Source organism: Bufo bufo, chromosome 7, assembly GCF_905171765.1.
Source record: "Bufo bufo chromosome 7, aBufBuf1.1, whole genome shotgun sequence".
NCBI lineage: Eukaryota > Metazoa > Chordata > Amphibia > Anura > Bufonidae > Bufo > Bufo bufo.
The window spans coordinates 134,079,662-134,103,216 of record NC_053395.1 but is presented as its reverse complement, the minus strand read 5'-3'; the positions used below and the strand labels follow the sequence as shown (position 1 = coordinate 134,103,216).

At 44.8% G+C, this 23,555-nt stretch overlaps 1 protein-coding gene across 1 annotated transcript in view; it reads right to left on the bottom strand.

Moving 5' to 3' along the window:
• Nucleotides 1–9,574, bottom strand: part of GPR1 (G protein-coupled receptor 1) — a 72,888-nt gene extending 63,314 nt beyond the window's left edge. Inside the window, exon 1 of the mRNA XM_040441241.1 lies at nt 9,509–9,574. The gene's annotated coding sequence lies outside the window, so the exon portion shown is untranslated. The remainder of the gene's footprint in view (nt 1–9,508) is intronic.
• Between the last annotated feature and the right edge of the window lie 13,981 nt (nt 9,575–23,555).

Here is a 23,555-nt window from a genome sequence, read left to right as displayed (position 1 = left end):
TGAATGTGGAATGACTCAGGCAGCTCCAACCTAAAAGATACCGGGTTAATCACTTCCGTGATCTTATATGGTCCAATAAAACGAGGAGCAAATTTTTTAGAAGTTACCTTGAGAGATAGATTCTTGGAGGACAACCATACTTTATCCCCAACCTGAAAGTTTACCCCCCTTGAACGTCTCCTATCGGCCTTGAGTTTTTGAGAACATTTCGCCTTTTCTAGGTTCGATTGAACCCGGGCCCAAACTGTGCACAGTTCGGAGGAGAGTTTATCAGCTTCAGGGTTAGAGGAGGAGACGGACGACCCAGAATGAAAACGGGGATGAAAACCATGGTTACAAAAGAAAGGGGAGACCCCAGCAGAAGAATTGACACGGTTATTCAGAGCAAATTCAGCCAACGGAAAGAATTTGACCCATAATTGCTGGTCATCAGCAACATACAACCTCAGGAATTGTTCCACAGACTGATTAAGGCGTTCAGTCTGCCCATTACTCTCAGGATGGTAGGCGGAAGAAAAAGACAACGAAATTTTACATCTTTGACAGAAGGCCCTCCAGAATTTGGACACAAACTGCACACCCCTGTCCGAAACAATATTTTCCGGGATACCATGCAATCGAACAATTTCTTTCACAAAAATAGACGCCAGGGTTTTGGCATTCGGGAGTTTAGACAGGGGAATGAAATGGACCATCTTGCTAAACCTTTCCACTACTACCCACACTACAGTCTTACCCTCCGCCAGCGGTAGGTCAGTTATAAAGTCCATCGAGATATGGGACCAGGGTCTACTGGGAATGGGTAGGGGTCGTAGGTTACCAGCAGGGCGAGTCCTAGGTGTCTTGGACCTGGCACAAACCTCACAGGCTGACACATAGGACTTGACATCCCTAGTTAGAGTGGGCCACCAATAAGATCTAGAAACCAGATCCTTAGTGCCCTCAACACCCGGATGTCCACAAAAGGCAGAATCGTGACACTCACCCAACAGCTGGAGACGAAATTGTACGGGAACAAACAACTTATCTGTTGGGGTGGATACCGGTGCCAGATGTTGTTCCGACCTAATGCGAGCCGAGATATCCTGGGTAAGAGCTGCTAAGAAGATTTTTGCTGGTAGGATGGATTCAGGTGGTACCTCAGTAGGTTGAAAAGCCTGGAAACTCCGAGATAATGCTTCCGCCTTCACATTTTTACTTCCCGGCCTGAACGTGATGGAAAAATCAAAACGAGTAAAAAACAGAGCCCATCTGGCTTGACGGGGATTCAACCTCTTAGCAGACTCGAGAAACATAAGGTTTTTATGGTCAGTGACAACAGTTACACAATGCCTTGCCCCCTCCAGAAAATGCCTCCACTCCTCAAATGCCCATTTAATGGCCAGCAGCTCCCTATTCCCTATGTCGTAGTTTCTCTCCGTGGGAGAGAATTTCCTGGAGAAGAAGGCACATGGTCTCAGATTAGTGAGGGTGGCAGGACCTTGTGAAAGGACTGCTCCTGCGCCGTCCTCGGACGCATCCACCTCCACAATAAAAGGTTTCTCCTGATCAGGCTGGATCAGAATGGGAGCGCTACTGAATGCCTTTTTTAATTTTTCAAATGAAGAAATGGCCTCAGTAGACCAATTCTCCAAATCCGCCCCTTTCTTAGTAAGGTCGGTCAACGGTTTAGCAATTACGGAAAAATTCATAATAAATTTACGATAGTAATTGGCGAAACCTAAGAACCGTTGTAAGGCCTTTAAGGATGAAGGTCTTACCCATTCCTTGATTGCTAGTACCTTACCAGGATCCATCTTGAAGGCGTGAGGAGTCAGAACATGCCCTAGAAACAGAATCTCCTGCACACCAAAGACACATTTCTCTTGTTTAGCGGATAGCTGATTCTCCCTCAACACCTCTAATACTTGTTTAACATGAGACACATGGGATTCGAAGTCAGGAGAGAATATCAAAATGTCGTCAAGATAGACAATAACAAATTTACCTAAGAATTCCCTAAGAATGTCATTCATGAAGTTTTGGAACACAGCTGGGGCATTGCTGAGTCCAAAAGGCATCACCTGATATTCAAAGTGTCCTACCGGAGTATTGAACGCCGTCTTCCATTCGTCTCCCTCCTTGATTCGGATTAGATTGTATGCCCCTTTCAGGTCAATTTTGGAAAACCAGGTTGCCCCCAGGACCTGGTTAAATAAATCCGGAATCAATGGGAGGGAGTATCTATTCTGGACAGTGATTTTATTTAATCTCCGGTAATCGATACATGGCCTAAGACCACCATCTTTTTTCTTAACGAAGAAAAACCCCGCCCCCATAGGAGAGACAGAAGGTCTAATATGCCCTTTACCAAGGCTCTCCTTAATATAATCTTCCATGGCCTTGCGTTCGGGCATAGAAAGATTATAAATTCATCCTTTAGGAAACTTGGCCCCCTCTACTAGCTCTATGGTACAATCATAAGGTCTATGGGGGGGTAGAACCTCTGGGGTTGTTGATGAGAATACATCAGAATATTCTCTAACAACAGAGGGTAAAGTATCAGACTTTACTGAGACCCCAGCCTGTACCACGGACAGGCACGAGTCACACTTAGGCCCCCATCTCACCAACTCCCCATTGGACCAATCTATAGTGGGGTTATGTAGTCGGAGCCAAGGCAACCCTAGTACCACCTCAGCAGGTAGGTTCTCCAGGACTAGAAGCGAACATCTCTCTGAGTGGCACACACCCACGGTTAGAGAAATCTCCGAGGTACATAAGCTCACCGTACCACCAATAAGAGGAGTAGCATCAATAGCCATGACATGGATAGGAGTTGGTAAGGCAAACATAGGAATACCCAATCTAACAGCATACTCAGAGTCAATAAAGCTAGCCGCTGAGCCAGAATCAATAAAGGCCTTACCCGGCCATTTATCTACTCCCAGAGAAATCGTAATGGGTACCGAAAGCTTACATTTAGAAAATTCAGGGTGTACCTGGTCTTTAGGTTGCCTTGCCTTAGGAGACTTGACAGAGAGGACCTTCTTAGGACACTGGTTGATCCAATGGTCAGAATCTCCACAGTAAAAGCATTCTCCACGTCTGCGGCGAAGATTCCCTCGGGTCATGCCAACCTGCATGGGTTCCTCGGTGGAGACCTCAGCATTGTCTCTGGGATAGGCCTCTGGCTGGACCACCATCTGGGAAGAGAACTGTTGTTCCTGTCGTCTCTCTCTAACCCGTCGGTCAAGTCGGACAACAAGGGTCATCATCTCCTCTAAGGTCTCTGGAAGTTGATAACTGACCAGAAGATCCTTTAATTTATCAGACAGACCTGACCTGAACTGACTCTTCAGGGCTGGTTCGTTCCATCCTGAGGGGACACACCACCTTCTGAATTGGGTGCAATAATCCTCCGCTGGTAAATTGCCCTGAACCAGTGCCTTTAGAGCCGTCTCGGCTACTAGAGCCCTGTCTGGTTCATCATAGAGGGTACCTAGGGCCTGAAAGAACCCCTCCACAGAATATAAACAACTGGCGCCAGCAGGTAAAGAGAACGCCCAGTCCTGGGGATCACCCTGTAATCGGGAAATGATAATGCCCACGCGTTGACTCTCAGGGCCAGAGGACACGGGGCGCAAACGGAAGTAAAGTTTACAACTCTCCTTAAAAGAGAGAAACTTCTTCCGGTCTCCAGAAAAGGTTTCTGGGAGCTTAATCTGGGGCTCAAAATGCGGACTGGAGGCCTGAGGAGTGGAAGAGCCTTGCCCTAACTCAAAAGAGCTGAGTTTTTCCCCTAACTCCTGCACCATCTGCGTCAGATTAGAGACATAGTCAGTCAGGGTCACCAGAGGATTCATAATACAGTGGTTATTGGGCCTGTTAATCTGTAACGGTCGCGTACACACACACACAGGGGGGAGGGAAGTGACCACTGCGCTCCACCCTTACCCCTGGCCCTGCCTACTTGCCTCGCGAGTCCTAATGACAGGGGACAACTGGACGGCAATCCCTAACTTGGAGTAAGTGCAGGGATGACAGACAGACAAACAACAGGATGTGAACGGACCGAGTCAATACCAGGAAAGCTGCAAAGTACAAATGGAGCAAGCAGAGAATTGTCAGGAGAAGCCGGGGTCATAAATACCAGGAGAGCAGAGAAGTACAAGAGGAGTCCTAAGAGAGTAGTCAGGTGGGAGCCGAGGTCACAATACCAGGACGGATGCGCAGTACAGGAGGATCAGGCAAAAGGATGGTCAAGGAACAGGATCAGGTAAGTATTCAGCAGTCCAACAAATACCAGGAACCTAGAAATTAACAGGCAACCTGTAGCCAGCAGGCTGCCTGTATTTATAGTGGGGAGTGAGGGTCATGTGACGTGGCCAGCGTCACATGACCGACAGACCAACCAGTCGAGCACCGAGTGATCAGTTCGGCGCTCAAGGCAGACTTAGGAGCAAGGAGCCACCCAGCTAGTAAAGCCGCCCTGGGAATGAGGTCAAACACAGAACCTCATTCCAAAAGCTAAGCAACAGTTCTGCGGGCAATGGGGGACCAAGTGCACCTTCGGAACCCCGTGACAATTCTAAGGACCACTTCAGGTCTGAAGTCACTTTGTGAGGCTTACATAATAGAAACCACCCAAAAATGACCCCATTTTTGAAACTAAACCTTAATGTATTCAAAACTGATTTTACAAACTTTGTTAACGCTTTAAGTGTTCCACAAGAATTAATGGAAAATGGAGATGAAATTTCAGAATTTCACTTTTTTGGCAGATTTTCCATTTTAATGAATTTTTTTTCATTAACAAAGCAAGGGTTAACAGCCAAACAAAACTCAATATTTATTGCCCTGATTTTGTAGTTTACAGAAACACCCTATATGTGGTCGTAAACTGCTGTATGGGCACACGGCATTGCACAGAAGGAAAGGAACGCCGTATGGTTTTTGGAAAGCAGATTTCACTGGGATAATTTTAAGCTGCCATGTCACATTTGAAGATCCCCTGATGCACCCCTAGAGTAGAAACTCCAAATAAATGACCTAATTTTTAAACTAAGGGATAAGGTGGCAGTTTTTTTGGTACTATTTTAGGGTACATGTGATTTTTGGTTGCTCTATATTACACTTTTTGTAAGGCAAGATAACAAAAAATAGCTGTTTTGGCACCGTTTTGATTTTTTGTTATTTACAATGTTCATCTGACAGCTTAGATCATATGGTATTTTTATAGAGCAGGTGGTCACGGACGTGGCAATATGTATACTTTTATTTATTTATGTAATTTTTACACAATGATATCATTTTTAAAATAAAAAAAATAATGTTTTAGTGTCTCCATAGTCTGAGAGCCATAGTTTTTTCAGTTTTTGGGCGATTGTCTTAGGTAGGGTATCATTTTTGAGGGATGATATGACTGTTTGATTGGAACTATTTTGGGGGCATATGACTCTTTGATTGCCTGCTATTACAGTTTTTGTGATGTAAGGTGACCAAAAATGGAATTTTTGATACCGTTTTTTTTTGTTTTTGTTTTTTACCGTGTTCACCCGAGGGGTTAGGTCATGTGATATTTTTATAGAGCAGGTCGTTACAGACATGGCAATACCTAATATGTATACTTTTTTTTATTTATGTAAGTTTTACACAATGATATCATTTTTATTAAAAAAAAATCATTTTTTAGTATCTCATAGTCTGAGAGCCATAGTTTTTTCAGTTTTTGGGCGATTGTCTTAGGTAAGGTATCATTGTTGCAGGATGAGATTTTGGGGTGCATATGACTTTTTGATCACTTGCTATTACACTTTTTGTGATGTAAGCTGACAAAAAATGGCTTTCTGACACTTTTTTTTTTTACGGTGTTCACCTGAGGGGCTAGGTCATGTGATATTGTTATAGAGCAGGTATTTACGGACGTGGCAATATCTAATATGTATACTTTTTTTTATTTATGTAAATTTTACACAATGATATCATTTTTGAAGCAAAAAAAATCATGTTTAGTGTCTCCATAGTCTAAAAGCCATAGTTTTTTCATTTTTTTGGCGATTGTCTTAGGTAGGGTATCATTTTTGCGGGATGAGATGACGGTGTGATTGGAATTATTTTGGGGGGATATGACTCTTTGATCGCTTGCTATTACAGTTTTTGTGATGTAAGGTGACATAAAATTGCATAATAGACTAATATTGCTTTTGGTTTTTCCAATGTGGCGCTGGTGTAAGATAAAGCTTACATTTAGACCATTACTGGATACGCGAAAGTTATGTAGAGGCCGACGCCTCTACATAACTTTGGAGGATCCACCACCAGCTATAGGGGTTATTAAGACCAGCGTAATAAATGACCCCCAAAGTATTTAGCTATAAGAAAGTGTTGGAAATACAACTCCGGGTAGCTTGCATAAGTGTTAAACACATTCCTTACATTGTGAGACATTTTTTACATTTTACATTACATGTCTAAAAACTGTGACCAGAGCCACTTTTCACATATCACAAGTGGCAAAGATTTCATGAAAGGAATGCATGCAGGGCCGGCCTTAGGTGTCCAGGCGCCCTGTGCGAGCTAACCTTGTGGCGCCCCCCCCCCCCAAAAAAAAAAAAAACACTGCTTGTTGCTGGCATCATGGCATAGGCTGGCTGACTATCCAACCAAGTAGTTACCAGCCCACACACCCCAAAGGCCGGTGTAATGTCATACTTCCCTACTTCGTGAGATTTCCCTACCCTCGTCACTTCCGGTCGCACCGGACATGACGTGAGGAGGTTTGCAGCGCCGCGCAGGTGCACAACGTCAGGTTAGGGAAGTTTCACAGCAGAGTGCGCATGCGCCAGGAGTCTCGCCGGTGGTTAGGGTAGGGAAAAACTATGGGCCAGTGCGCAGGCGCAGTGATCGGATGGATGTTCTCAGCTGAACACCGGCCGACACTGCGCATGCACCGGGAGCCTCACCAGCGGTTAGGGAAGGGAAAAATTACGTACAGGCCAGTGCTTTTTCCCTACCCTAACCGCTGGTGAGGCTCCCAGCGCATGCGCAGTGTCGGCCGGTGTCCTGCTGAGAACATCCATCCGATCACCGCACCTGCGCACTGGCCCATAATTTTTCCCTACCCTAACCGCCGGCGAGGCTCCCAGCGCATGCGCACTCTGTTGTGAAATTTCCCTAACCCATCGTTGTGCGCAGTGCGCCCCCCAATATAATAAACATTGGTGGAACAGTGCGCCCCCCCCAACACCCCAGTATAATAAACATTGGTGGCGCAGTGCGCCCCCCCAACACCCCAGTATAATAAACATTGGCGCAGTGCGCCCCCCTCAATATAATAAACATTGGTGGCGCAGTGCGCCCCCCCTCAATATAATAAACATTGGTGGCGCAGTGCGCCCCCCCTCAATATAATAAACATTGGTGGCGCAGTGCACCCCCCCTCAATATAATAAACATTGGTGGCGCAGTGCGCCCCCCCTCAATATAATAAACATTGGTGGCGCAGTGGGCAGTGCCAATGAGGGTTAAAAAATAAAAAAATAATTAACTCACCTCCTCCAATTGATCGTCTTCTGTTCTTTCTTCATGACCTGTCAAAGGACCTGTGGTGACATCACTGTGCTCATCACATGATACATCACATGATCCATCACCATGGTAATGGGTCATGTGATGAGCTCAGTGACGTCACCACAGGTCCTGAAGTAAGACCGGCAGCTACGCGATCAACTGGAGGAGGTGAGTTAATTTTTTAAAATATTTTTTTAACCCTCATTGGCACTTCCCACTGAGCCACCAATGTTTCTTATACTGGGGGGGGGGGGGGGGGGCGCACTGTGCCACCAACGTTTCTTATACTAGGGGGGGGGGCGCACTGAGCCACTAATTAGGTTTCTTATACTGGGGTGTTTGGGGGGGGGCGCACTGTGCCACCAACGTTTCTTATACTAGGGGGGGGGGCGCACTGAGCCACCAATTATGTTTCTTATACTGGGGTGTTTGGGGGGGGGGGGCACTGTGCCACCAACGTTTCTTATACAAATACAGGAGGCGGGTGCCGGAATCAAATAGCCGGTACCCGACCTCTTTGACAGGGAGCTGCGATCAGCGGCAGTTAACCCCTCAGGTACCGCACCTGAAGGGTTAACTCAACTGCAGCTGATCGCAGCTCCCTGTCACAGAGGTCGGGTGCCGGCTATTTGATTCCGGCACCCGCCTCTTGTATTTGTAATCAGGTCAGTTTTCTTCATTGGTGGCGCAGTGGCCACAGCCCCTCCCCTCCTCCTCCTCCTGTCTCTCTTCTTATTGGCAGCGGCGGGGGCAGCAGGCAGGTCAGACAGGGGAGGGGGAGATGGAGGGGGCGCCCCGAGGGAGAACACAAGTACAGCCTCGCCTGCCGCAGATTATATTGCGAGCTGTCGGCCGCCCAGCGCCCCTGTTACTATGGCGCCCTGTGCGGCCGCACAGCCCGCACACCCCAAAGGCCGGCCCTGAATGCATGGTATGCCATATTCTACATATGACACAATACCTTTGCTCATAAGGAGAGTGCTGGAAACAATTATAAAATCTATCCAAATTTGACTATTAGCCACAAATAGTGGTTAAACAACACATTTTCAATGTATGACAGAAAGCTGAAAGGCCTTCATCAATCTCTTCCAATATGTGTTGTTTGAACAAGAGCTGAGTGAAAATAATGATTAATGTGTCATAGTGACATATCAAAGATTTTGATTAGTGAGGTCTGAGAGCAGAGACCCCCACTGATCGATCGCTAATAAGAGGGGAAACAAGCGCTCGAATAGAAGGCTGTCTCCCCTCACTGCAGGAGACAAGCTCATACACTTATATTGAGCTTGTCTCGTGCAGCGAGGAAAGACATCACTCTGTGTGAGTGCTTCTTTCTTCTTGTTTTAGAGATCTGTGGGGGTCTCAGCACTGATCAAAAACTTTTATATGTCACTATGACCTATCAAAAGTACAGGGACACTTTAAATACATTATTTGGGCAGCCAAGTCAACTGAATTGCTGCCATGAAATACAAGGGAAATGTCTGGCTGCTCATGGTCTCTCCCAGAAAAATCAGCTGTTTGCAGAGGGTTTCTGGAGTCACTCCACATTAAAGGGTGAAAAGTACAATTTTGTTTTCAAACAATGTAAAACAACCATAAAAATCTAAATTAATAAGTTGTAAACTGTTTCTAAACTGTATTAAACAAAAGTCTACAATTTCCGAAATAATCATAACTAAACTAAAGAATACATGAAGTTCATTTTATCTTATGAAACACTCACTCTCTACAAAGGAATACTGATAAATATTCATCAGTCTGCTTCTATCGGTACAATATGCACTCTTCCCAGACCTAACTGACTTTCTGACTAGCCCCAGGCAGTACACTACTGACAAAGCTGAACATTCTGTGCTACGTTCTGAGGGACACAAACATCTCCCATGTAATATTTTACATGGATATTGATGTGTTGGGTAAGTCTAATGAAAAAGGGCGAAAGAGGACTCACCTCCAGTAGTTGCTGCAATCACACATGAAGTGAAATCATCTGCAGCTGTTAGGCAGAGAGAAGTACTCTGATTCATTTTCTCCTGAGAGGCCAGGATACCCTGCCTTCGTGGGAGGGACAATGTAATCCTCTGATACCATGAGGATGTGACAGACTGACAGTTTGCATCTGGACTAACAATGACGGAGGTGCAGATGAATGACTGTCTGTCAGGCAGGGGAAGTTGGATTACACAGATCCTTTGAAAAGAAATTACTGTGCTCCGCCGCCACTCTCTCAATAGTGGAAAATGTTCATGGATACACACAGAATTTAGAACTCAGTTGAGGCTCTAGGCTGGATACACACATACCGGTTTTGATGCAAAGATGATAAATACTGCTCAGTCGGGTTTGCAGAAAGAACTCCATAACATTTCCTGTCTTTTAAAAGACAGGGAATGTTATGGGGTTCTTTCTGCAAATCCGACTGAGCAGTATTTAAAGGAACTAAGAGCTATCCCTATCCCTGCTCTAGAATCACACCTGATCAGTAAAGCAGAATTCCAGGCTTTAATACCAATGCACCCCCAAACAGCATGTTTTTACAGCATGTTTAGGTAGGCTGTAAAAACATGCACCCCCAAACAGCATGTTTTTACAGCCTGCCTAATATTCACAAAGGGCGAAATCCTTTGAAAGGGAGGCCGATAGTATCGGGCACGAATAGCCTCACACATCAAATAAGCAACTATGTTGACGTCATTCTGAGACCCTTTGTATTGGCCCTGCCCTCCTACGTGAAGGATTCAATGGAAATTGTCAACAAACTGGATGGCCTCTATGTGGATGAGAGTACTCTCCTTGCGTAGAGGCCCTCTACAGTTCTATTCCACACGTATAGGGATGTAGGGCCTTCCAATACTTCTTGCAGGAGCGCAGCAGGGAATTTGCGCCACATAACCAGCTGGTTACTCGTCTCCCCATTTTTTTCCTACATCCTAATGTTTTCCTGTTTAACCACAGTATCTACCACCAGCTCAGGGGCGTGGGCATGGGGAGTACATGCACACCGTCTTACGCCAATCTTTACCTGGGCTGGTGGGAGAAGGAGGTGGTCTTTGGTGAGGACCTTACAGAGTGGTCATCTGACATCTCGGTGTGGCTAAGATACATCGATGATGTTCTTACTTTTTGGAATGGTGCCCAGAACGATTTTAACAACTTTGTTGGGGCCTTGAATATCAACAAATGTGGTCTGTTTTTTATATCGGAGATCAATCCAGTACAGATTACTTTACTCAATCTGACCATAATGAAGGCTAGGGATGGTAAGATTCATGCCAGCCTTTTCTGTAAGGAAACGGCGACCAACAGTTTGTTACACTGGAGTGGCTGCCACCCATTCCCCCTAAAGAAGGGGATTCCTTGGGGGCAGTATCTCCGGGTTCGCTGTAATTGCTCTCCATTTCGAATTTCCAGGTAAAAGCCACAGACCAGGAGAACAGATTCTTGCAACGTGGCTATCCCCGCAAAGTATTGACTTCTAATTTAAATACTCGCTATCACGTACATGCGAGTCTTTGCTCAATCCCCGAATACGTGAGAACAATGATGAACAAATTCGCCTGACTTTTGATGCAGCGAATGAGTTGGTGCGGGATATTCTTTGTAAACATTGGGGGATCCTCCAGATGGATCCGGATGTAGGTCATCTGGTTGGTGATACCCCAGGAATCACCTATTGCAGGGGTCAAAATTTAAAAGATCGGCTTGTTCATAGTTTCTATCAGACACCTTGCCCCCATATGTGGCTAGAGAACTCCTTAAAAAGGACATTTTGCTGTGGTAATTGTATCGCTTGCGACTCCATTGGGACGCACATTTATTAGCATGACCACTTCAAAGTCCTACAACATCAGAACTTTCATCAATTGCAAATCTTCGGGTCTGGTTTATCTCGCCACGTGTGTGTGTGTATTACAATACGTAGGCAAGACCATCCGCGAGTTCCGCTGCTGAATTGGGGAGCATCTAAATGATGGCCACAAAAAAGCACGATACTCCCATTGCACGCCATGTTAATACCCATCATGCGGGTAGCATACAGGCTGTTCTGTTCCTGGGGATAGATTTGGGTTCCCCTCCCCTAGAGGGGGTAACCTGGATCAACAAGTCCTCCAAAAAGAGGCTCGGTGGACCTTCAGACTGGGGACTGTACGTCCCCAAGGACTGAATGACCACATTTCTTATGTCTGTTTCATTGATTAAGTTGCTGTGTCAACTATTTCAAGTTTTTTCTTGACATCCAGAGAGAGGGTTATCTGTCTCTAAAGAAAAGGGACGCCTGGATATTGACAGTTAATCAACTGATGTCTGATGTCAGTTCCCATTTGGCCACAAACAATTTAGCGGGGGCCAAAGTTTTTCCTTGGCCCAATACGCCACTTGTGGCCTATATTGGGTGCTGATTTTTTTTTTGTCACATGTGTATGGATATAGTACATCCTGAGGGGTTACTGCATAGGCCATGTACGATCCACCTTAATGTATATCCCCTTATACCATTGGGGCTATATACATGTGGCTAATAAAAATGTGGGGCCGGGCGCATCACATGATTCTCATATCACCATAGTATGAATTTCTGATTAAATAAGATGCGATTTACAATATTCTCCATGGTATCAGCGCATCCGTCCCCTTGTTTCCTGTGGTTATGTCTATCTCCATGAAACCCGATGCTCTTTCAGATTACCCCAATAGGAGTGGGGTTACTTATCCAGTGCGGCCGGGCCTATAATGGGAATGAATTTGCCTGTACCATCCCAATCCCTCATGGACACACACACTCCACGGCGACAACCAGTAAGGTGTGATTACTCACACAATTTTCTGGGGATACTGATGACCGTGCGGTGTGATTATCAAACATTGTTTTACACCTTGGTGATATCTGGTCTAGTGGAGCTCAGGTTTACACACTGAGCGTTACCACCCCATTTTGGACACACATGACCTAAATGTTTAAGTCCTCTGTGTGTTCTGGGTTATACGTTTTCACCATAGTTTTATTTCTTTTTTCTTATAGCGCCTCACTTCTCTGTTACAGTAATTAGAGACGCATCACCTATCTATACCGATCAATCCGTGAAGAGTTGTTTTCTTTTGAATCCATTCCTGGCTTTGGCTTCAAAAAACACAAACATTATAAACTGTAAGTGTGAATCCAACATAACAGTAACGTCTATTTTGCCAAGACCCAATGCAAAAATAGGAATAGTGCACGTCTGCTAGCCTGTACATTTTATAGTTAAAGGGGTGTTCCTGTTACGGTGCATTTACACCAACAGATTTTCTGATAGATTTTACGACCAATCATTGGTCAGATGGCCGTTAACACACACAGATTTTTTGTTATACACACTAACTATTGGTCTGATTGGACAGAAATTGGTCAGATAATCTGTTAGTGTAAATGCACTCTTAGATTAAAGGTCCCTTTACACGGGACGACAATCCAGCAGATTCTATGGAAGGAAGCTTTCCTTTCCGACGATCTGCTGATCGGTAGTGGAGGAGACTGGTGCATTTACATGCCGCGATCTCCAGAGTATGGGGAGGAGTGATTGCTAATCCCATCGCTCTTCGCCATACTGTCTCATTGTTTCCGGCAGCAGATTGTGTTTACACAGCATCATCTGCCACTGGGAAATGATGATCTTTTGTGCTGCACAAAAGACACAATTACCTGATGAACCAGCATTTTGCTCCTTCATCAGGTAATCGGCGGTATATTTACACCGCCAGATCATCGTTAACTAGCTTTACTAGTAACGCTCGTTAGCGATGATCTGTTGAATTGTCCTGTGTAAAGAGGCCTTAAGCTATCCACTACTCGCAGGATAGAGGATAACAGTTAGATCAATGGGGGTCCAACCATTGGAACCACTACTAGTTGTGGGAAAGGGGGCCATACCCCCCAAATGAATGGCGCAGCAGGTCGAGCATGCATTCTGTCTCTCCATCCATTCTCTATGGCACTGCAGGAGATAACAAAGTACAAGCACTTGATTATTTCCAGCAGTCTCATAAAGATGAATGTAACAGCAGTGGGCATGCTCGATCTGCCACTCCATTCATTTCAGCGTTTTCTGTCTTGCCTAAACAATAGATTGAGGGGGCATTTTCACCAACAGATTATCTGACAGATTTTTGACTAATCATTGGTCAGATGGTCGTTTAAACACAAAGAACTTTTATAAGACGCACCAACTATTGGTCTGATTGGCCAGAAATTGCTCAGATAATCTGTTGGTATAAATGTACCCTAAGGAATCAAATCTGATACAATATCATACTGGAAGTTTGAAGCTTTGGAAAAAAAGAGGCAATTTTACCAATACCAAGATGCTTCAAAATCTCCCAGTCCCAACTTCCCATAAGAGTCACAATATTGCAGTCACTGTGTGGTTGGGCTTTTACTTGCAAAAGTAGCACACCCTGGGACAGTGATTCTAGCTGCATACCATAAACAGATGTATTTAGTTTCTTAATATCATCAAATTTAAGGAAGTTATGGAGATATGTATGTTACTGCATTTCCTATTCTTATGTAGATTTCAATGGACAGTGGCCATATAAAGAGTATGGTGTGGTGCAGGGCTTGGTTAACAAAATGTTTAACGCAACAGGATTTTACTGTCAAATTCATATCTTGTCAGAGAGAGGTATACTGTCTTCAATGTGGTGGTTCTTATCAGACTCTCATGGCCAAGTCAGGGGGCACACCACATAATAAACGGAGTGCAGAAGGCGGTAAGAGAGAACATTAAACAGTGTTGACCCAAGAGAGAGTCGCTAGAACCACCTTATAAATGCACATCCGACAATAAATCCGTATAGAAATATATAAAGTTTATTAGACACACCAACAGACACATTAAAAAATTGTATACAATTAGAACAAAGTGCGGTATGCAGTAAATATATAACCAGCACATACAGGTCCATTGAGTAGCCAAACATAGGCAAAAATACCGCACTTTGTTCTAATTGTATACAATTTTTTAATGTGTCTGTTGGTGTGTCTAATAAACTTTATATTTTTTTATACGGATTTATTGTCGGATGTGCATTTATAAGGTGGTTCTAGCGACTCTCTCTTGGGTCAACACTGTTTAATCTTATCAGACTCTATTCACAACACTCCATAATTTCTTTAACTAGGGGAAGCTATCCCACTCTCATGTATCTCGATAAGATCTGCTACTAGCAACCACATCGCTTTCACAACTCCTTCTCTGCTGCATTATACTTACTACTACCTTCTCAACCTTTAACAAACCTGTCAGATGAAGTGCAGTCTGCAGGAAGCAAGTTACAGAACAAGAGCAGCTGAGCAGATTGATAATTTGCGCATCAATCTGCTCAGCTCCTCCTGCTCTATACAATGGTGCCTACAGATTGGATTGGAGAAGTTGAGCAGATTGATATATACTTTTGCAAGCAATGATTCAATATAAGTTATATTTTTTTAGTTCAGTAGTCAGTTCTACACAGTGATTTCCACCTAGTTCTGTATGTTATCTCATTCAGGGATTTTTTTAAATATTGCATTCTACTATATTTGGGGTAAAATCTTTTTTTTTCAGTTGGTCTTTATTATACATTTTCACCAGTTTTTCCTCTGCAGCTTTCAGTGTATCTGACTATTGTTTTCTGCTTCACAGTGATCTTCCCTAATGGCTTGATCTGTGGCCCTTACCTCTGAACTCATGACAGCTCATAAACACTGGATAAAGCAAGATACTTATCAAATTAGAAATAATTTAGCTATAATGATATTATTGATATACAGTGGTAATCAGCTGTTAGGAAAGTACAGATAAGGGCCACAGATCGAGCAGTCACAGCAGCTTGAAGAAAAACAGTTTAATAAAGACTCATTCAAAATGGAACTTTTCTTACAAAGATACATATTTCAATCTATAGAGCTTCTCCTGCTCTATAACATGATTCTTGCAGAATGGACTGGATTTATACCTTTTAGGCCACATTCCTTAACTCTTCCTCAAGGTGGAAAACTGGTCTCTTATATCACAGTTGTAGCTCCACCCAGCATGGGCAGTGTGGTGTCCTTATGCCTCTGAGCTTCTATGATGGTATGGTAAAGTAACATTTTACTCCTCACCAATCATGGTGCCTGGGGTGCCATTTCTTCAAACCCCCAGCACCCAAAATATGACATAACAAACGTATATTTAACTATACTTGCAGTCTTAAAAATACATAAAAACATATTAACATTACTGCACACATTTCAAGTTCCTCCACTCCTCACAACTGCACAAGTACGACCAACCTTCCCTGGGCCACAGGGGATCAGACAGCTGTTTTTGAAGTTGTTAGGGTCACTGCAGTCAGACTCCTACCATTGAGACATTTATAAATTATTAAATTGATATGTGGGAAAGGCCCTTTAAAAGACATACTGTATGTGCACACACTGTTTACCATTATCACCCCTCAAACCTTCTTTTTATGTATTCCTTTTAAAGGGGTTTTCCCACATGGATAAGCTGGATAAGGCCTCTTTCACACTTGCGTTGTTGGGATCCGGCATGCACTTCCGTTGCCGGAGGTGCCTGCCGGATCCGTAAAAACGCAAGTGTACTGAAAGCATTTGAAGACGGAGCCGTCTTCAAAATGCGTTCAGTGTTACTATGGCACCCAGGACGCTATTAAAGTCCTGGTTGCCATAGTAGGAGCGGGGAGCGGGGGAGCGGTATACTTACAGTCCGTGCGGCTCCCGGGGCGCTCCAGAATGACGTCAGAGCGCCCCATGCGCATGGATGACGTGATCCATGTGATCACGTGATCCATGTGCTTGGGGCGCCCTGACGTCACTCTGGAGCGCCCGGGGAGCCGCACGGACGGTAAGTACACTGCTCCCCCGCTCCCCGCTACACTTTACCATGGCTGCCAGGACTTTAGCGTCCCGGCAGCCATGGTAACCACTCTGAAAAAGCTAAATGTCGGCTCCGGCAATGCGCCGAAACGACGTTTAGCTTAAGGGCGGATCCGGATCAATGCCTTTCAATGGGCATTAATCCCGGATCCGGCCTTGCGGCAAGTCTTCAGGATTTTTGGCCGGAGCAAAAAGCGCAGCATGCTGCGGTATTTTCTCCGGCCAAAAAACGTTCCGTACCGGAACTGAAGACATCCTGATGCATCCTGAACGGATTTCTCTCCATTCAGAATGCATTAGGATAATCCTGATCAGGATTCTTCCGGCATAGAGCCCCGACGACGGAACTCTATGCCGGAAGACAATAACGCAAGTGTGAAAGAGCCCTAAGAGATAAATGTCTTGTCACAGTGGTCCCACCACTGGGACCCCCATTATCACTAGAACAGGAGCTCCAAGCCCCCCGTTTGTCATCATGTACTGCAACAGTAAGGAGACAATTGAATGGAGGCGCAGTCAAACATGCAGAGGGCTGCAAAATTTAAAGTCAATGGGACTGGAGATAACAGAGTATAGTGCTTGGCTGCTTCCATCAGCCCCTCAGACAATGAATGGAGCAGCAGGGTGCATAATCGACTGTCAGTACAAAAAAACTCTTTGTCACTGTGTTCATACAGCGAGGAGGAACAGGGAGCTTGAGACAACAATGAGGCCCCCAGTTATAAGACATGTATCATCTATCCTGTGGATTTGCCTCCCTATCCATTTAAAGGATTTAAGGATAGTATGTGGTCCCATAAGAGTTCTGAAAATTAATGTAACATAGTAAAATGTTGCATGAGTAAAGAAAAACAATTAAAGAGGTTGCCCCACATTGAATATTGGTGGCCTATAGCTAGGTTATGCCACCAATGTTAGATAGGTAGGGGGTCCTACCTCTAGAACCCAAATCTGTCTCTAGAAGAAAGCATCCAAAGAGAACGAGAGCACACTGTGCATGCATGGGACGCCCGCCATTCATTTCTATAGGAGTGCCGAAAATAGCCATTTCCAACAGTTACATAGAAGTGAATGGATCGGTGGCTGTGCTTGTGCGGTGCCCTCTCCATTAATTTCTATGGGACTTCCGAAAACAGCCGAGCGCGCCACTTCACTTACTTTGGCACTCCCATAGAAATTAATGGAGGGCGGCTGCACATGTACGGTACAATGCGCTCTCCAAAACTTTGGGCGCTCTGTCCCAGAGATATCCTAGTGATAGGCCACCAATGTTTGAGGTGAGACAACCCCTATTATGACTTTGTTTTACATGATTATCCTTATCTATATCCTGTTTTGTATGCTTCATTGTTTTCTTAGCTGTAACCTTCATTTCCCCTGCAGATTCTTATCTCTGGCTTCCACATGTTCAGCTCTTTTTTCATCCTTCCTTACCTTTTTTTTCTGTATGATCCATACAATCAGATGGAAATTCAAAACATACAATGCTAAAATACATAAAACAATTGCCAACTCAGATACTGAGTAAGGCTACTTTCACACTAGTGTTCTAATTTTCTTTCAATGTATTGAGATCCGTCATAGGGGCTCAATACCGGAAAAAAACGCTTCAGTTTTGTCCCCATTCATTGTCAATGGGGACAAAACTGAACAGAATGGAATGCTACAAAATGCATTCCGTTCTGTTTAGTTGCGTTCCCGGACCGGAGAGCAGACCGCAACATGTTGTCGTTTGCTTTCCGTCCTGGGATGCGGAGCAAGACGTTTTCTCTTACAAAATCTGCAAACAATAGTGAAAGGTAACCTCAATTAATATACCTTCTAATTAAAAAGTCATGCTAGTGCACACACCAATTAAACGTGCTAGAAATGACTCGCTGCATTGATCTGGAGGATTGTGAGCAATTGTAGAGGGTCTATCTAAAAGACTGGGGTAGGGAAGGGTGGAATCCAAGTGCTGGGTATCGCCTCTATATGTCCCTATTCTCAACTCAACAAAAAACCTTACACAGGGGAAAATGCACATCCCCTTGAAAGGGCAACCCCTCTGTGACACTCTTACCTACCAGTATGTCCCTCTGTGTCCCTACGCTGCGCCAGTTGACTGCCCAGCTTCGTCAGGGAATGAGAAGCAGCAGGGGAAATCCTAGTATAAATAGAAAAGCAAATGTCCCAATACACAAAACACTGTCCTGACGCTTTTCAGTGGCCAAATCATCAGGGGACTCACAGCAAACAGAAAGGTAGCCAAGAATTGACAAGATAGTTAAATATAGCACAGTTGGCATCAGTAAAGTTTCAACAACTCATGTGCAAACTCAGAATACTTAGCTCCAGATTACAGATGGGGTCATAGGTCAGGTGAGGAGGAACAACCAGGTGAATGCCGTTCACTCGACTCAATCATGGAGACCCGTTATTTCACAACGCTGTCAGGTGTCCAGTCAAGTCTCCCGCAGCAGCGTATGGCGGCAGTGCCTAGCAGCCTGTGTAGTGGCACTTTTAAACCTCCCGCGCAGGCAGTAGTGTAGCTGGCCAGCTAAGACCTGTCCTAGGTTGCTAGTATAGCTTATATGTATATACAGCTAGACCTGCTAATAACCTTAATACAGTTCCTATGTTTATGTGTTAAAGACAAAAGCAGAGTTATTTACTGTGACATCATGTTTTGGATGTCATAACTGTTATATTTTGTGTTCACAGAAGCAGAAAAAGATAATATGCTTTTAAGATTCATTTTGTAATGTAAGGCAAGGTCAGTGACACAGCAGAAACAGAAAGCATAGTGTTAATCTGTTGTTGCTGGGCAGATCACATCACAGCCAGCTTCTCACACAGCAAGAATGTTCACCAATCACAGCCAGCCTCACACACAGCCTGTCTGGGAATTCCCCTAGGTGGAGCTGCTAGAATCATTATTCACCAGAAACAGGAGCTGAAAAGACATTCACTCCACTGAGACCTGTGTTTTTATGGAAACAGAGAGGCCAAAATAGGTATTTAAATCAGTTATATAATGTTCCTACTGTTAGTATAGTGATTAGGACTGTATACTGAACAAGTTATATGTGTGTTTACTTACAGTTCCACCAAATTCAATTGCAAATACAAATTGCAAGCATTCAGATCCCATATTGCAATACAAATTGCATACAACCATACCAGATCATACTCAACCAATCTGCAAATAGTCTATATCACATAAAGGAGGGCCTCATTCACATGGTGCTACAATTGTTCAGGTAGTGGGACTCCTACACTCAACAGCCTATGCACTAAGTAAAAGGCCTGCCAAAAATTACAAGGAACGGGCACGCCAATGCACCTTTTATTACACATAAAGGAGGGCGTCATACACACCCTTTAAAAATTATTAATAGCCTGCTGCTGACCCTCAAAAAACATTAGGAGCAAGGGCCTGCTGGTCACCCTCTAAAACATTACAGGTGAGGGCCTGCTGCTCAGCTGACCCTCTTAAACATTATGGTTGAGGGCCTGCTGGTGAGCTGACCCTGGAAAACATTGTAGTGATGGCCTTATGGTGAGCAAACCCCATAAAACATTGTAGTGAGGGCCTACAGCTGAGCAGACCGTATAAAACATTGGAGGTGAGGGCCTGAAGGTGAGCAAACCCCATAAAACATTGTAGTGAGGGCCTACAGCTGAGCAGACTATACGAAATATTGGAGGTGAGGGCCTACAGGTGAGCGAACCCCGTAAAACATTATAGTGAGGGCCTACAGGTGAGCGAACCCCATAATACATTGTAGTGAGGGCCTACAGGTGAGCAGACTGTATGAAACATTGGAGGTGAGGGCCTACAGGTGAGCGAACCCCATAAAACATTGTAGTGATGGCCTTATGGTGAGCAAACCCCATAAAACATTGTAGTGAGGGCTTACAGCTGAGAAGACCGTATGAAACATTGGAGGTGAGGGCCTACAGGTGAGCGAACCCCATAAAACATTGTAGCGAGGGCCTTATGGTGAGCAAACCCCATAAAACATTGTAGTGAGGGCCTACAGCTGAGCAGACCGTTTGAAACATTTGAGGTGAGTGCCTGAAGGAGAGCAAACCCCATAAAACATTGTAGTGAGGGCCTACAGCTGAGCAGACCATATGAAACATTTGAGGTGAAGGTCTACAGCTGAGCAGACCGTATGAAACATTGGAGATGAGGGCCTGAAGGTGAGCAAACCCCATAAAACATTGTAGTGAGGGCCTGCAGCTGAGCAGACCGTATGAAACATTGGAGGTGAGGGCCTACCGCTGAGCAGACCGTTTGAAACATTGGAGGTGAGGGCCGACAGCTGAGGGCCTGAAGGTGAGCAAACCCCATAAAACATTGTAGTGAGGGTCTACAGCTGAGCAGACGTATGAAACATTGGAGGTGAGGGCCTACAGCTGAGAAGACCGTATGAAACATTGGAGGTGAGTGCCTGAAGGTGAGCAAACCCCATAAAACATTGTAGTGACTGCCTGCAGCTGAGCAGACCGTATGAAACATTTGAGGTGAGGGCCTACAGGTGAGCAGACCGTATGAAACATTGGAGTGAGGGCCTACAGGTAAGCAGACCGTATGAAACATTGTACTGAGGGCATATATACTGTATGGAACAGGAGGAGGAAGATGAGTAAACAAGATTCAAACATATACCCTTTTTTGAAGGTGAAAAGGGTGCATCTGAATCTTGTGGATTGAGTACATTGTAAAGCATACATTTAAATTGCGTGTTTGTTCCTCCTTAGCTCAGCATTCCTCTGGTGGAGTGGAGAAGTCAGGGGCAATCCAGGCCTTGTTCATTTTTATCTGAGTCAACCTGTCAGCATTGCCAGTGGACAAGCGGATATGCTTATCTGTTATGATGCCACCAGCAGCACTAAATACACGCTCAGACAAAATGCTTGGGGCAGGGCAGGCCAACACCTCCAAGGCGTAGAGTGCAAGTTCGTGCCACATGTCCAGCTTGGACACCCAGTAGTTTTAAGGCACTGAGGGTTCATTTAGGACGCTGACACGGTCTGCTATGTATTCCTTCACCATTTTCCAAAACTTTTCCCTCCTTGTACCACTAGGCTGTGCTTCAGGGCGTGGTTGCTGGCGGCTGCTGTGTGTTCCCATTGTCTCCCTTCCCCGGTTGCCTAAGGAAGTACGGACTCTGCTGCCAGCTTTGTCAGATGGAAATGTTTGGAGCAATTTCTCAACAAGGACCTTCTGGCATTGCACCATTTTACTCTTCCTCTCCACCACAGAAATGAGAGATGAGAAGTTTTCTTTGTAGCGGGGGTCGAGAAGGGTGAACACCCAGTAATCCGTGTTCTCTAAAATGCGCATAACACAAGGGTCGCGGGTAAGGCAGCCTAACATAAATTCAGCCATGTGTGCCAGAGTACCAACAGGCAAGATGTCGACATCAGGATGACTCTCCATCTCCTCTTCCGCCTCCTCCTCTTTGGCCCATCCACGCTGAACATATGGACTTAAAGTTCCATGGGTACTAGCCTCAGTAGCAGAGGCAACAGTCTCCATCTCCTCCTCCTCTTCACGGTCCAATTCGTGCTGAGAAGATGAACTGTGTGTGGTTTGGGTATCACCCTGTGAGATGTCCTCCCCCAGTTTCTCGTCTGCCACATTTAGTGCGTCGTACTTAATTGTGAGCAGCGATCGTTTGAGTAGACACAGCAGTGGGATGGTTACGCTGATAATAGCGTTATCGCCACTAACCATCTGTGTGGATTCATCAAAGTTTTTTAAAACCTCACACAGGTCTGACATCAATGCCCACTCCTCGCTTGTGAATAGTGGCAGTTGACTTGAAAGGCGACGACCATGTTGCAGCTGGTATTCCACAACTGCCCTCTGCTGCTCACAAAGCCTGGCCAACATATAAATCGTACAGTTCCAGCACGTGCTCACGTCGCACATCAGTCGGTGAGTTGGAAGCCACAAGTGCTGCTGCAGCATTGACAGGCCGGCTGAAGCTGTGGACGACTTGCGGAAATGGGGACACACGCGGCGCGCCTTCACTAGTAGCTCTGGCAAATTGGGGTATGTTTTGATAAACCTCTGAACCACTAAGTTTAAGACGTGGGCTAGGCATGGGATGTGTGTCAGGTTGCCGAGCTCCAAAGCCGCCACCAAGTTACGGCCATTGTCAGACACAACCATGCCTGGTTGTAGGTTGAGTGGAGAGAATAATATTCAAAGTCCCTTATTAGAGACCCTCGGGATATTATTGCAAAATCTATTATGGTCTTGTTAGACCAGAAAATCTCTGTAGGGGTCACTAACTAATATTTTAACAAAAAATATATATATACTTATCTTTATTATTGCCACTAAAAGACTTACACACACAAAAACTAATTAAAATTGTCAGGGTACAGTGAAGTAATAATAGGCTGTTATTTGTATTTGCTAATAACTCTCAGCGATATTGGGATATTCCCTAGTGCCTACAGGGTGCATTTTTGGGGCACACACAGGTGCATGCAATAGAGAAACCTCTTATATGCTGTATTATATGGGGTACTTGTGACCGGTCAAAAATCAGCAACCTTTATTGTTGATCTATTATTTATAGGATTGAATGAGTGAAATTTCATTGTGTGTTACAATGTATCAATGCGTTCGAGCTCCAACTAGAACTATCTCCTATGTTTCCTGTTGTAGGATAACATGCATAGCAGTCTGAGTTCCTTGCTCAATTTACTGCTGGGTGCTCCCCTGTAATATGATGTTAATGCTGGATGCTCCACTGCACAATGATATGCTGCTAGCTATTATCACTGTCCACTCACTGAACTGCCCTATATTTAATAGAGTAGACTCGGGCAAACTCCCTTGCACTCTGTAGATCGATATCAATGTGCCACTATTATTGCTCCCTTAACTTCAAACTGTTCCTGTTTAAAAATTAGCACGCTACACTGTTACACCTCTCCCGACATGTTTCGCCTATAGCCCACTTCCCCTGACGAAGCCACACAGTGGCGAAACATGTCGGGAGGGGTGTAACAGTGTAGCGTGCTAATTTTTAAACAGGAACAGTTTGAAAGGACTTTTGGGTCTTTGAAACGTCTTGAGAAAGAGTAATTT